General features: G+C 44.2%; 1 protein-coding gene across 2 annotated transcripts in view; it reads left to right on the top strand.

The window, feature by feature from the left end:
- tyw5 (tRNA-yW synthesizing protein 5) overlaps window positions 1-12,953 on the top strand; it is a 97,919-nt gene that overhangs the window by 1,299 nt on the left and 83,667 nt on the right. The window lies entirely within an intron of this gene.

Below are 12,953 nucleotides of genomic sequence, written 5' to 3'. Positions count from 1 at the left end.
GGTGCTCCGGTTTCCTCCCAGTAGTCCCGAAAGATGCGCTGTTAGGTAATTTGGACATCCGGAATTCTTCCTCAGTGTACCCGAACAGGCGCCGGAACGTGGCGACTAGGGGCTTTTCACAGTACCTTGATTGCAGTTTTAATGTAAGCTTACTTGTGACAATAAAGATTATTATTATTATTTGTCCTGGATGTCAAGCTTCTTGAATGTTGTTGGAGCTGCACTCATCCAGGCAAGTGGAGAGTATTCCATTACATTCCTGACTTGTGCCTTGTAGATGGCAGACATTCTTTGGGAAGTCAGGAGATGAATTACTTGCCGTAGGATTCGTACCCTTTGACCTGCTCTAGTAGCCACTGCATTTATGTAGCTAATCCAGTTCAGTTTCTAGTCAATGGTAATCCCCAGGGGGGATTCAACAATGGTAATGCCATTGAATGTCAAGGCGTGCTGATTAGATCATTTCTTGTAGGAAATTATCATTGCCTGCCACTTGTGTGGCGCGAATGTTATTTACCACTTGTCAGCCCAAGCCTGGATATTGTCCATGTCTTGCTACATTTGTACATGGATTGCTTCAGTATCTGAGGAGACGTGAATGAAACTGAACATTGTGCAGCCATCAGCGAATATCCCCTTATGGAAGTAAGGTAATTGATGAAGCAGCTGAAGATGGTTGGGCCTAGGACACTACCCTGAGGAACTCTTGCAGTAATGTCCTGGAGCTGAGATGATTGACCTCCAACCACTGCAATCATCTTCCTTTGTGCCAAGTATGACTCCAACTAGCAGAGGAGTTTACCCCGATTCCAGTTTTGCTCGGGCTCCTTGATGCCATACTCATACAAATGCTGCCTTGATGTCAAGGGCAGTCACTCTCACCTCACCTGTGGCATTCAGCTCTTTTGTCCATGTTTGAACCAAGACTGTAATGAGGTCATGAGTTGAGTGACCTGAGGAATCCAAACTGAGCGTTCATGAGCAGATTATTACTGAGTAAGTGCCACTTGACAGTGTAGTCAAGGACCCCCTCCCATCAATTCACTGTTGATTGAGAATAGACTGATTGGGCTATGATTGACCAGGTTAGATTTGTCCTGTTCCTTGTGCTCAGGATAATATTCCACATTGCCGGGTAGATGTAGTGTTGTCAGCTTGGCTAGGGATGCGGTAAGTTGTGGAATACAAGTCTTCAGTACTATTGCTGGAATATTGTCAGGGCCCTTGGCCTTTGATGTATCCACTTCCTTCAGCCGTTTCTTGATATCACATCGAGTGAATCAAATTGGCTGAAGACTGACATCTGTGATGTTGACTGAGTGGCCTGCCCAGTCATTTAAGAGTCAAGCACCAGGCAAGGGAGCAGAAGGGCAATAGTGAACCATATGGGTTTTTACAGCAATTGTTTCATGGTCATTGTTAGACTTTAAAAAAAAGTTTTCCAATTAAAGGATAAATTAGCGTGGCCAATCCACCTAACCTGCACATCTTTGGGTTGTGGAGGTGAGACCCACACAGTCACGGAGAGTATGTATAAACGCCACACATACTCCTCAACGCCGCGAGTGCTGACCACGGTACCGCCCCGCCCCACCCCATTGTTAAACTTTTATTGAGTTTTCAAAATCCACCATCTGCCGGGGTGCGATTCAAACGCAGGGCCCAAGGTCATTACCCTGGGTCTCTAGAATAGTAGTCCTGCGCCAATACCCTAATTATGGTTTAGATCTTTTTTTTTTAACTAAACTATTGCATTGAGTACTATCTTCAGCTTTCTAATTGAGTTGTCAACCATGAGCACTATGACAAGAAGTGGTCCTCTATTCCTTCCTCATATGTGTTATCAGATCTTGTCACTGATTTCCCTTATTCTATCCTCCATTTACAATGATTCCCTTTTGGCAAAAGTCTCTTTAAAGCAGTGTTTTCAAGTGTTTTTTTCCCGGGACCCACTTTTACCAACCCATGCCGATCTTGGTGACCTATGCCGGCTGATCTTGGCGACCCACGGCGGGCAACCTTCGCGACACAGCGTCATTGCTTACCTTAATGCGACAGGTGAGCCTGCTTGGTCCTCGCGATCTCACTTGCTTTGTCATTCAATGATGTGGAGATGCTGGCGTTGGACTGGGGTGAGCACAGTAAGAAGTCTTACAACACCAGGTTAAAGTCCAACAGGTTTGTTTCAAACACTAGCTTTCGGAGCACTGCTCCTTCCTCAGGTGAATGAAGAGGTATGTTCCAGAAACATATATATAGACAAATTCAAAGATGCACGACAATGCTTAGAATGTGAGCATTTGCAGTTCATTAAGTGTTTACATATCCAGAGATAGGGGTAACCCCAGGTTAAAGTGTGTGAATTGTCTCAAGCCAGGACAGTTGGTAGGATTTCGCAAGCCCAGGCCAGGTGATGGGGGGTGAATGTAATGCGACATGAATCCCAGGTCCCGGTTGAGGCCGCACTCGTGTGCGGAACTTGGCTATAAGTTTCTACTCAGCGATTTCTGCGTTGTCGCGCGTCCTGAAGGCCGCCTTGGAGAACGCTTACCCGGAGATCAGAGGCTGAATGCTCTTGACTGCTGAAGTGTTCCCCGACTGGAAAGGAACATTCCTGCCTGGTGATTGTCGCACGATGTCCGTTCATTCGGTGTCGCAGTGTCTGCATGGTCTCGCCCAGAGCAAATGACGTCAGTGTAGGGGGTACGTGACCTGTGCACTGTTGGGGCTTCTGCCTGGAAGACTCCATCGACTTAAAAGAAAATCTGTTCCTGGGACAGCGCGCTGAAGTCTGGAGGAGGCGGTCTGTCCCACTGGGCTTCGGGCCTGCGTATTGCTAGGTCCGGCTGAGGGGGCAACCACGCGCTGGACAGCAGGCATTCTTGAAAGCTGATCGTGGCCGTTGGGCATTTCCCGTGATCAGTATCGCCGCGACTGATCGCTCCGCGACCCTCCCGAAACCCACCCATTTGACAATGACTGTTTTAAAGGATTTTGACCAACATTTCACTGGCAAGTTAATCTGCTGGAGATACCTTACCAGCATTTAGACATTTTTCTCCTAATTTGTGGTTGATGTTTTGGAGCCTTGTATGTAAAGTCTGCATTGATGCTCTCAAAGTTGCATACATTACAAATCACGGATGCTAACACATGTTGTTATTCTGATTTTCTGATGTAAACATTGACACATGCCGCATGTTTGCTATACGTGCTGGTGTGCATTATGGGCACACATGTTGAATTTTTCTGCATCTGTGCCCACATGTTTATAGACATGCAGGAGGTCCTGCAAGTTTAGAATGCTTTTGCTAGTTAATAACATTGATTCTCTTTCTAAGTGCACATGGTTTCAATGACTAAGGATGTCTGACACATGGTGACTAAAGCAACTTTCACTTTTGGTGAACGTATTTGACAAGCTGTGCGACTTGAACACTTATTGACAACTACAGTGTGTTCAATTACAATAGACTTGTCCAACACCCAGTCTGTGGGCCAGGTGCGGCCCGCCAGGGGTCTTTATCTGGCCCTGGACCCGGTGTTCAGTCTATGAGCAAGTTCAGTGAAAGATTCTGGCAAGGAGTTGCTTCTTCAATCACAGGCCGTTTCTCTCCTGCACTTGCTGCTGAGTGCGCCTGTCAGCAAATTCGGGAGAGAAACAGTCTCTGTTTGGAGGAGCAATCAGCAGTCGGAGGATGAGTGGTTTCTCCTTTGTTTTCACAGTGCGTACTCTCTTAGCCTTTGGCCCACGCTGTCTCTCTTGCCCTCACGCATAGGCTACTAAAGGACTCCATGAGGAACAGTAGAGTTGCAGTCTAGCGAGTCTGCATGAGAGCAAGTGACAGAGAGGACCCTGAGACTGGGAGTGAGCCAGACCCCTTGCCCTCTTCCTCCTCAAAAACCTATCCACAAGGCAGGCTAGGAGAGGAGGAAAACGCAGCTTTATGAATTCCGCCGAGGCCAGTATGGAGTGTGTGTCACCGGGGCGAACGCAAGGTTGGCGTTAGTTAAACCCAACTCCTTAGCTCAAGCCTCGCTCCTACCCCTTCTTTGGTTAACAGGACGTGGGACCTAATCTGTCTCTCTCTAGCTCTGCTTCTTGGGTGAAAAACAAAAATGGTTTTATTGGTGAATTGTGCTGCTTGGCACTTAACAATGGTCATTTTTATTAATTACTCTTTTTTTTAAATGACCAATTTATTGCTTTGATATTGATTTTCTTAAATTTGAAATTCATGATTAATGTTATGCCGAACCTTATCTTGTTGACATTTTCTCTTCGGAACCTTGAGTGAGAATAAAAGGTTAAATGATCGTGAACTACAGTGTGGCATCAGCTCTGATGAAGAGTTGTCCAGACTCAAAACTTTAGCCCTGTTCTCTCTCCACAGATGCTGTCAGACCTGCTGAGGTTGTCCAACATTTTCTGTTGTTGTATCGCCAGCGTATGCTCACACATCTGGCTCTCAACACCAATGACACAATGCTTCAGAAAAGTGGAAGAGATTCGAGTAGGCTTGGAAAAACTATGCTCTTGCAACAGAGCTTGACCAGAAGTCAAACAGTGACACTTACAATGAGGATAGGGGAAGAAGCTACTGCAGGTGGTTGAACTGGGTCGAAGCTGGAGCCAAAGACATGGTGGTGCTAGTGCTGAGAAAGTTCTCTACTGCCAATCATGCAAGTACATCCCTCCTGAGACACTAAGCACTTACAAGAAACTGGTGAAACGTACGGCCATTATTGTACAGCACAACAAAACATGCTGAATGATACGATTTCTGTTCTATAATGCCACAAGAAAGAACGGAGACCAAATTGTATTTGAGATTATGAATACGAAGGTGAGAGAGAGGCAGCTTCTAGAGACCAAGCTCACCTTTTTGAAGTCAGCTGAGATTTAACAGACGTTCTGAAAGCATGGCGGTGCAACTAAGAAATTGGGGATTTGAGTGGACAGAATGTGAGTGCCTGGAAAGGACCAGGAAAGTGCGACAGAGGCAAACTTCAGAATGCCAGAGACTCCCCAAAGACTTCTAAAAGCTGTAAGTGTGGAAAGTGACATAAATTGCTTAAAGAGAGCTGTGCTCTGCCCGTGGGTGAAATGTGCAATAAGTGTGGAAAAAGCAACCATTTCTCAGTGGAGTCCTGTGGAAAAGGATCGCTTGCACATTGACTGACTACTGGAGCAATAGATGGCAAAGCAAGCTCAGAAGCAGTCTTTGTTATTAAAAAGGTTTGGGTGACTCATAGTGCGTTACTCTCAAACTGGAGTCAGTGCGTATGCAATATTTCAAATAGATAAACGTGTACAATGAAAAGTGATTCCACTTTACCTGTATCAAAACTCCAAATGAGATTTTAAGCTAGCAAATGTCAAAGTACTTACCAGTGTTGTAGTTTACAAATGGTTCAAGGCTCCCTTTTAAACGACAGGCATGAATCCAGATGCCCTCTGCTGGATGGGCAGACAGGGTCTGCATGCCCGTGAACATCATTAAGGACAGGTAATATGAATAGAACCCCCTCTACTGGTGCATCGGTATATATGCTCGACAAATACAAGCCACTGACAAAGGAGCATTTCATGCAGAAACATCCTGGAATCTTCAGTGATGGAGTTGATGGAGGGTACTGCATCAGCTTGACAAGGCAGTAGCTTTGTCCAATATGTCCTGCATTGCATACCAGTGGTTTGAAGGGATAAGCTGCAAGATGCTATGGATAGTCTTGTCAGGCAGAGCATCATCATTCTCATAACACTGACCTCATCCATCACTTTGATAGGGGTTGGGCCTTAGCAGAAGAATGGCAGAGTACACATCTACTTGTATCCTAAAGCTTTCAAGTGGGACTACTGTCCTCTGCCAACTATTGAAGACACAACGCAAATCTGTTGCGATTCCTGGCGCCACAATGGATTTTGGCACCTCAGTCTCATGAACAATCATCATACCGCAGCTCATTCTACCCACCTTTTGGTCGATACCACTGGAAGTGTTTGCCATTTTGGATCAGCTTGGTGCCAGCAGTCTTCCAGTGGAAGATGTGCAAGATGGTGGAAGGACTGCAAGGGATAGACATCGCTATAATTGATTTTGTAATCATTGGTTTAAGAGAGATACCTCAAGTAGCTGTTTGAAACTATGACAAACACCTGGAAGCTTTTCTTCATCAACACAGTAAACATAGTGTTGTATTAAACATGGACAAACTGAAACCACGTAGACAAAATGTACCTTTTACAGGATATGCTGCGACAGGAAGTACTATTACATCATGGACCGATGCAGCAGAAGTCCAGCAACTGCAAAATGGTTGTGGGGAGAGTCATAAATTGTCATTGCAGTATCTCAAATTAGCAGCAACCAGCACACCTACCATAGTCTCAGAAAGAAATCACCTGACAATTCGATGAATCTCAATCTGGACTTGGAGCAGCAATAAAGCAGAATGGACAACCAGTTGCCTAAATTTCAAGAGCATTAACAGCAGCAGGGATAAGGTATATGCAGATTGAGAAAGAACTTTGAGCAATCCTGTTAGCTTGCCATAAATCTGAAGCCTTTATCAGCTGGGTCATGGTGAATATTGAAACCGATCAATGCTTATTGGAATCATAGTGCTCAAACCACTAACCAATGCGTGAAATCAATGGCTTATTGGAATCATGGTGCTCCATCCACTGAACAATGCATCAAAACGATTTGAATGATTGCAGTTAAGACTGCAAAAATAGTCAGAGCTTCATGTAGGACAGGAGAGAAGATGGTCCTAGCAGATACACTAAGGAAGCATACCTGCTAGAAGTTAACACCTGTGATTTTGAGTTTACACGTGAACTGCAAGAAATCAATTATTGCGAATCACCTCCAGTTGCAGACTCGCACTGAAAACAATTTAATCACCTTGTAGGGGATAATGTGGTTTAGAAGCAACTCCGTATAATCATTCAGGACAACTAACCTGGTACCAAGTCAGATGTACCCGAATATCTCCACTACTACTTTGATTTTCAAGGCAGCTAACGATCAAAGTTGAATTTGTATTCAAGGAACACCAAACCATGTCAACTGCACTGTATAAGGAACACGTACTCATTCGATGCACATCAACACAAAGGTTGTATCTGTAGTGCCTGAAACTTCCCAGGATGTCAACAGAACTCAAACACTGCATTGTAAAGTGTGATAATTGCCTGGTTCATCGCAGTCTATCAAGTAAAGAATCATTACGATGGCACAAATTGGGGCTAGTCAACCTCTACATAGCTCGTCATGTGTGATTATTACAGTGACATTCTTGAAATAACCAGCCTTACTTCAGTTACTACAAGCAGCATTCTGAGAGAACTTGTGGAAATGTTTGTGAGATTTCCTCGACGTCCTCTGATAGTCAACAGTTTGTTTGCATCAGCAAAATTTGAAGTATTTGGCAAGACGCAATGTGGATTTGAACATGTCGTGTTCTCCACTCACTACCTGCAGTCCAGTGGCAAAGCTGAGAAAGCCATGAAGATCATCTCATGACTCTCAAAACACAAGGGGCGGCATTCTCCGTCCCGCCGCGTAACATTTCTGCCCCGACCGGCTGGCAGGATTCTCCGTTACGCCAGCCAGTTAATGGGGTTTCCCATTGTGGGGCAGTCCCACGCCGTCGGGAAACCCCCGGGTGCCGGCAAAATGGAGCATCCCACCGGCGGAGAATCCCGGCCACGGAGTCTGGTCAATCAGAATTTCAGGCTCCATTATAAACAAAAACAGAAAATACTGGACAATCTCAGCAGGTCTGACAGCATCTGTGGAGAGGAAAGGGAGCTAACGTTTCGAGAGAGAACTGGAAATGGGATCAGATTTATGCTGTAGTGGGGGAGTGGGCGTGGAGCTGTGGGGCTGGATAGGAGGAGATTGATACAGTTGTCAAGGATAGAAGACAAAAGGATGTATATTGGGTGATTAAGGCTAATAAGGGTGCTGATGGTGGACAAAGAGAATGTGTGAATGGCAGAACATAGGTGAGCAGTGTGTCAAAGGGCAAATGAGGTACGGTTGGTCCAAGTGGAGTTGGGGGAGGAGGGGAACAATGGTGAGGGAGGAACAGATCAATGGAAGAAATGAAAATAAATTGATAGAAATAAAAATGGAGTGAAGGTGGGGGAGAGAGTCCACAGTCTGAAGTTGTCGATCTCAATGTTAAGTCCGGAATGCTGTAAATGTGCCTAATCGGATGATGAGGTGCTGTTCCTCCAGATCTATTAGATTGGCAGAACACATCGAATGAAGGTTTAAGTACACGCCTATACCTATACAGGTGGCACGGTAGCACAGTTGCTTCACAGCTCCAGGGTCCCAGGTTCGATTCTCGGCTTGGGTCACTGTCTGTGCAGAGTCTGCATGTTCTCCCCGTGTCTGCGTGGGTTTCCTCCGGGTGCTCCGGTTTCTTCCCACAGTCTCCTCCCACAGTTCAAAGATGGGCAGGTTAGGTGGATTGGCCATGCTAAATTTCCCTTAGTGTCCAAAAAGTTTAGATAGGGTGACTGGGCTACAGGTGGAGGTGTGGGTTTAGGTCGGGTGATCTTTCCATGGGCCGGTGCAGACTCCATGGACCGAATGGCCTCTTGCTGCACTGTAAATTCTATGTCTATATGCCTTATGCAAGATACTTAAGTCCTGTAGCTGGAATACCACTACAGTCTTCATTCAACTGAGGAAGCCACTTGGGCGCTTGTCGGCATAAAGCCATGTCAGGAACATTACTACAATATGTGCTAAACCATTTCAAGCAGTAAACTCCAGTGAAATGGTGCAGATAGAGTTGCCTGGCTATGGATCTGGAGTCCCATGTAGGTCAGACCAGGTAAGGACGACAGACTTCCTTCCCTATTCACATTAGTGAACCAGATGGATCTTTCGACAAATAAATGGATAGGATGGGCATAGTGGGACAGGGCACTAGGAAGTAGGAAGTGCTGAGGGTTTCGGCCAAAGGTGGTATCCATGACTGGTACAGGCCTGTTCTTTCGACAAATCGACAATGGTTTCATGGTCATCATTAGACTTTTAATTCCAGATTTTTATTGAATTCAAATTTCACCATTTGCCATGGCGGGATTCAAACCCGGATCCTCAGGGCATGACTCTGGGTCTCTGGATTACTAATTTAGCAACAATACCACTACACCACTGCCTCCTCTGCTGTTTCGAAGCACAAGATCATCCAGAACTCTACTTCCTTATCCTAACCTATACTACGTCCCACACCCCTAACACCGCTGTCCTTGCTGATCCCCATTGCCTGCAATTTAAAATTCTCATTGAGTCCAAGTGCATTTCTGGCCTTACTTTTCCCTATCTCTGTAACCTCCTTTAACCCTACAGCCCTTTGAAAACCATGATTTATCCAACTCGCCTCTTGTGCATCCTTCACTTCCGTTGTCTCACTATTGGCAGCTGTACCTTCACCAGTCAAAGAATGCTGTGAAATTTCTCCATGAATTATGCTGACTTGCCAACTCCTTTTATGGCTTTAACCAAGGTTCAATATCTATTTAACATAACTTCCCTATTTTCAAATCTATCCCTCTAGAAATAAACCCGAGTGCATGGTTTTGTCTTTTTAATGGCTTTGCTATTCCTAGTGTGAAGGAAGAAAGACTTGTATCTTTCAAAACCATCGGATGTCTCAAAGCAAGTCAGATACAATTGAAGTGCTGTCACTGTTGTAATCTAAAAATGAGGCCACCTATTTTCACGCAGCAAAATAGCAATGTGATAATGATCACTTAACTTAGTTTTGTGATGTATTGACCAGGGCACCAGCTATAACTACCATGCTCTTCTTCAAAATAATATTTTGGGATCTTTTATGTCCATCCGAGATTGCAGTTTAACGCCTCATTCAAAAGGCAACACCTTTGGCAGTGCAACAGTCCCTTGGTACTGCACTGGAGTGTCAACCTCGATTTCAGTGCTCAAGATTTGGATTGAGACTTGCACCTGCAATGTTTGTGATTCGGAAGTGAGAGGTGCTACCGCCTGAACTATAGCTGGCCCATTATTTCAATTCAACCATCGTCCACACGCAACATTTTGGAACAGAAAATTCCAGATTTCAACGAGCATTTACACATCAAATCAATATGTTGACCGTACTTTAGAGTTCAGAATCTGGCCTCAATTTACCAAATTAATTGCAATAAACTGAAAATGGTTTTACAGCCATTACATCAATTAATTTTACTAATTGAGGCTGGTAATGCTGATGTTTTCGGTCTTGTGGCACGGTCATTAGTGTCCCTGCCTCTTAGCCAAGGTTCGATGGCCAAGGAAGGTATGTTCATAACATAGCTAAACAGGTCAAGAAAACCCACGCAGACACAAGGAGAACATGCAGACTCCGCACAGACAGTGATGATTGTATACATTAATAAAGAATGTAAAAAATGTTTGAGAATATGATATTTTATAGTTGCCCAAATTCTTGTGCTTAATGTTAAGTACAGAGTATTTTGGATTGAACTATGAGATGACAAGCTGTGCTGGAAATGGGCATACGAATCCAGCTTCTGTTTATTAGATAAATTAAGAGTTTGTGGGCATCGTACCCACACATGAGCAAGACATTTCAATTCAGAATTTAAATATCAGTGCAATTAATATCCTTATTCAATTTTTGATAAGGTGGTATTAAAAATGAAGAGGGATGAACATTTGAACCTGTTCCCCCAAGAATGTGGTTAATGAAATGCTCTTAATATTCACTCAATTATTGAGATGCATGATGGTGAATAATTTAAAATCTCAAGTGTTATTAGCATTGCCTGTATTTGGAGAGGTTATTTGGTTCAGTGCCAACTCTGTAATTTTCTGTCTTAATTAAGAATACTCTTGAAAGGAGGAGGTAGTTGTTGTCAAGGCAGTTTGCATCAGCCTTTAAAGATGGTTCAGCTTCATTACGAAGGGAAGGCAAATATTTGTTTAACAACACGATTCTGTGTTGATTAATATTTTTAGTTTCAAGCAGCCCTCTTGCTCCACCTTGCTTTACTTTTGTCCGATTATGCTCCCGTGAAGCTCTTTCGGGCTTTATTTTAATTGGTTAAGACACTACTGCTGAAATGTAAATTATTTTATTTTTTTTAATTAAAAATTATATATATTTTTTAAATTTAGTGTACCCAATTCATTTTTTCCAATTACGGGGCAATTTAACATGGCCAATTCACCTACATTGCACATCTTTGGGTTGTGGGGGCGAAACCCATGCAAACACGGGGAGAATGTGCAAACTCCACACGGACAGTGACCCAGAGCCGGGATTGAACCTGGGACCTCGGCGCCGTGAGGCAACAGGGCTAACCCACTGCGCCACCGTGCTGCCTTGAAATGAATATTATTTTGAGCAGCTTTTTCTGTTCAATGCAAGATTTTAATTACAATGTCAGAACTTGGATCAGATTCTTTGATCAGTTGATTGGTTTATTTCAGTTTTGTTGGTTTAGTTTTATCTCCATTTCAGTTACAAAATGCTGTGCCTCAGTGTTTCCCAAACTGGTTCTGGGTTCCGTGGTAGGTCCGGCTGTTTTAAATTTGAAAAAAGCTGTCCTTCCAGCTTGTCCAATCAAAGGTGGTTTTCACACTGCGTTGGCCACTAATGGGTGCACTAGTCAGCCTATCAGCAGCTAATGCACCAAGAAGCTGGCCTCTGATTGGACAAACTGGAAATAGCGGTAAAGTCAGTGTTCAAAGTGCCAGACAAGGACGAGAGTGAAGGCGACCAGACGGCAGAGTGAGATAGGCAGTGGCCACAGGGTGGGAGAGGAAGGGGCTACAGAGGGCAGATGCGAAAGCGGCTTTGGACTACTGTCGAGAGAGGTGAAAGTGTGAGTCAGAGAGAGAGAGAGAATAAGAATATGTGTGTCTGTGAGAGGGAGTGTGTGAGAGAGGTGGGAGTGTGAGAGGGAGAGGTGAGTGTGTGTATGAGAGGGAGGTGTGTGTGTGCATGAGAGAGGGGATCGTGTGTGTGCGTGCATGAGGGGATCGCATGTGTGCATGAGAGGGGATCGTGTATATCTATGAGAGAGGATCGTCAGTGTGCATGAGAGAGGGGAACGTGTGTGTGCATGAGAGGGGAATGTGTGAGGAAAATGTGTGAGAGACAGGCAAGTGTGAGTATATGAGAGGAGTGTGTGTAAGAGGGAGAGGTGGGAATGTATGCGTGAGAGAGTGAGAGCGTGTGTAATATAAGAAAGGGGTGTGTGTATGAGAGGGAGGGGAGTACGGGAGTGTTTGAGAGAGGGGAGTGTGTGTGTGAGGAAGGAGGTGGGAGTGTGTGAGAGAGAGGTGAGAGCATGTGTGTAAGTATAAGAGAGGGGAGCGTGGGAGAGGGAGTGGGTGTGTGAGGGAGAGGAGCGTGTGCGAGAAAGTGTTGATGTGTGCGTGTCTGAGATGAGAAAGTGGCTTTCCAGCAGTACTAATATTAAATGAATTTGTGAGCAAAAGAAACAGCATCATTCCTTCCATTCGAAATGACAAAAAGATGATAAGGCTTAAGTAGTTTATTGAATAAGATCATTTTTTAATTATAACAAATATAGACATATCAGTAAAGAAAATGCTTTTATAAATTTGTTTTTGTGTGTTTGTACCTATTGTGCTCTTCAATATTTTTCAGGGGTTCTATCAGTACTCTTGGGAGGTCAAAAGAGTTTTGTTACTGGAAAAATTTGGGAAACCCTGTTGTACCATGTGTGAAATATAGTTAAGTTCCCAAAAATGTGCCAATAAATGTTCAAACTGAAGAGAGAAAAACTTGCAAAATATTGAGCAACCTGTAGAACCCGTGCTCAATATTTAAGAATAGGTGCTGGCTAAAACCTCATCATTTCATTCTGAGCTTTTACATTTCTCTCCATATTAACACAGGAACATGCTATTAAGTTATTTCTGGAT

This window comes from Scyliorhinus torazame, chromosome 2, assembly GCF_047496885.1.
Source record: "Scyliorhinus torazame isolate Kashiwa2021f chromosome 2, sScyTor2.1, whole genome shotgun sequence".
NCBI classification, from domain to species: domain Eukaryota; kingdom Metazoa; phylum Chordata; class Chondrichthyes; order Carcharhiniformes; family Scyliorhinidae; genus Scyliorhinus; species Scyliorhinus torazame.
This window is presented reverse-complemented; position numbering and strand designations above follow the sequence as displayed.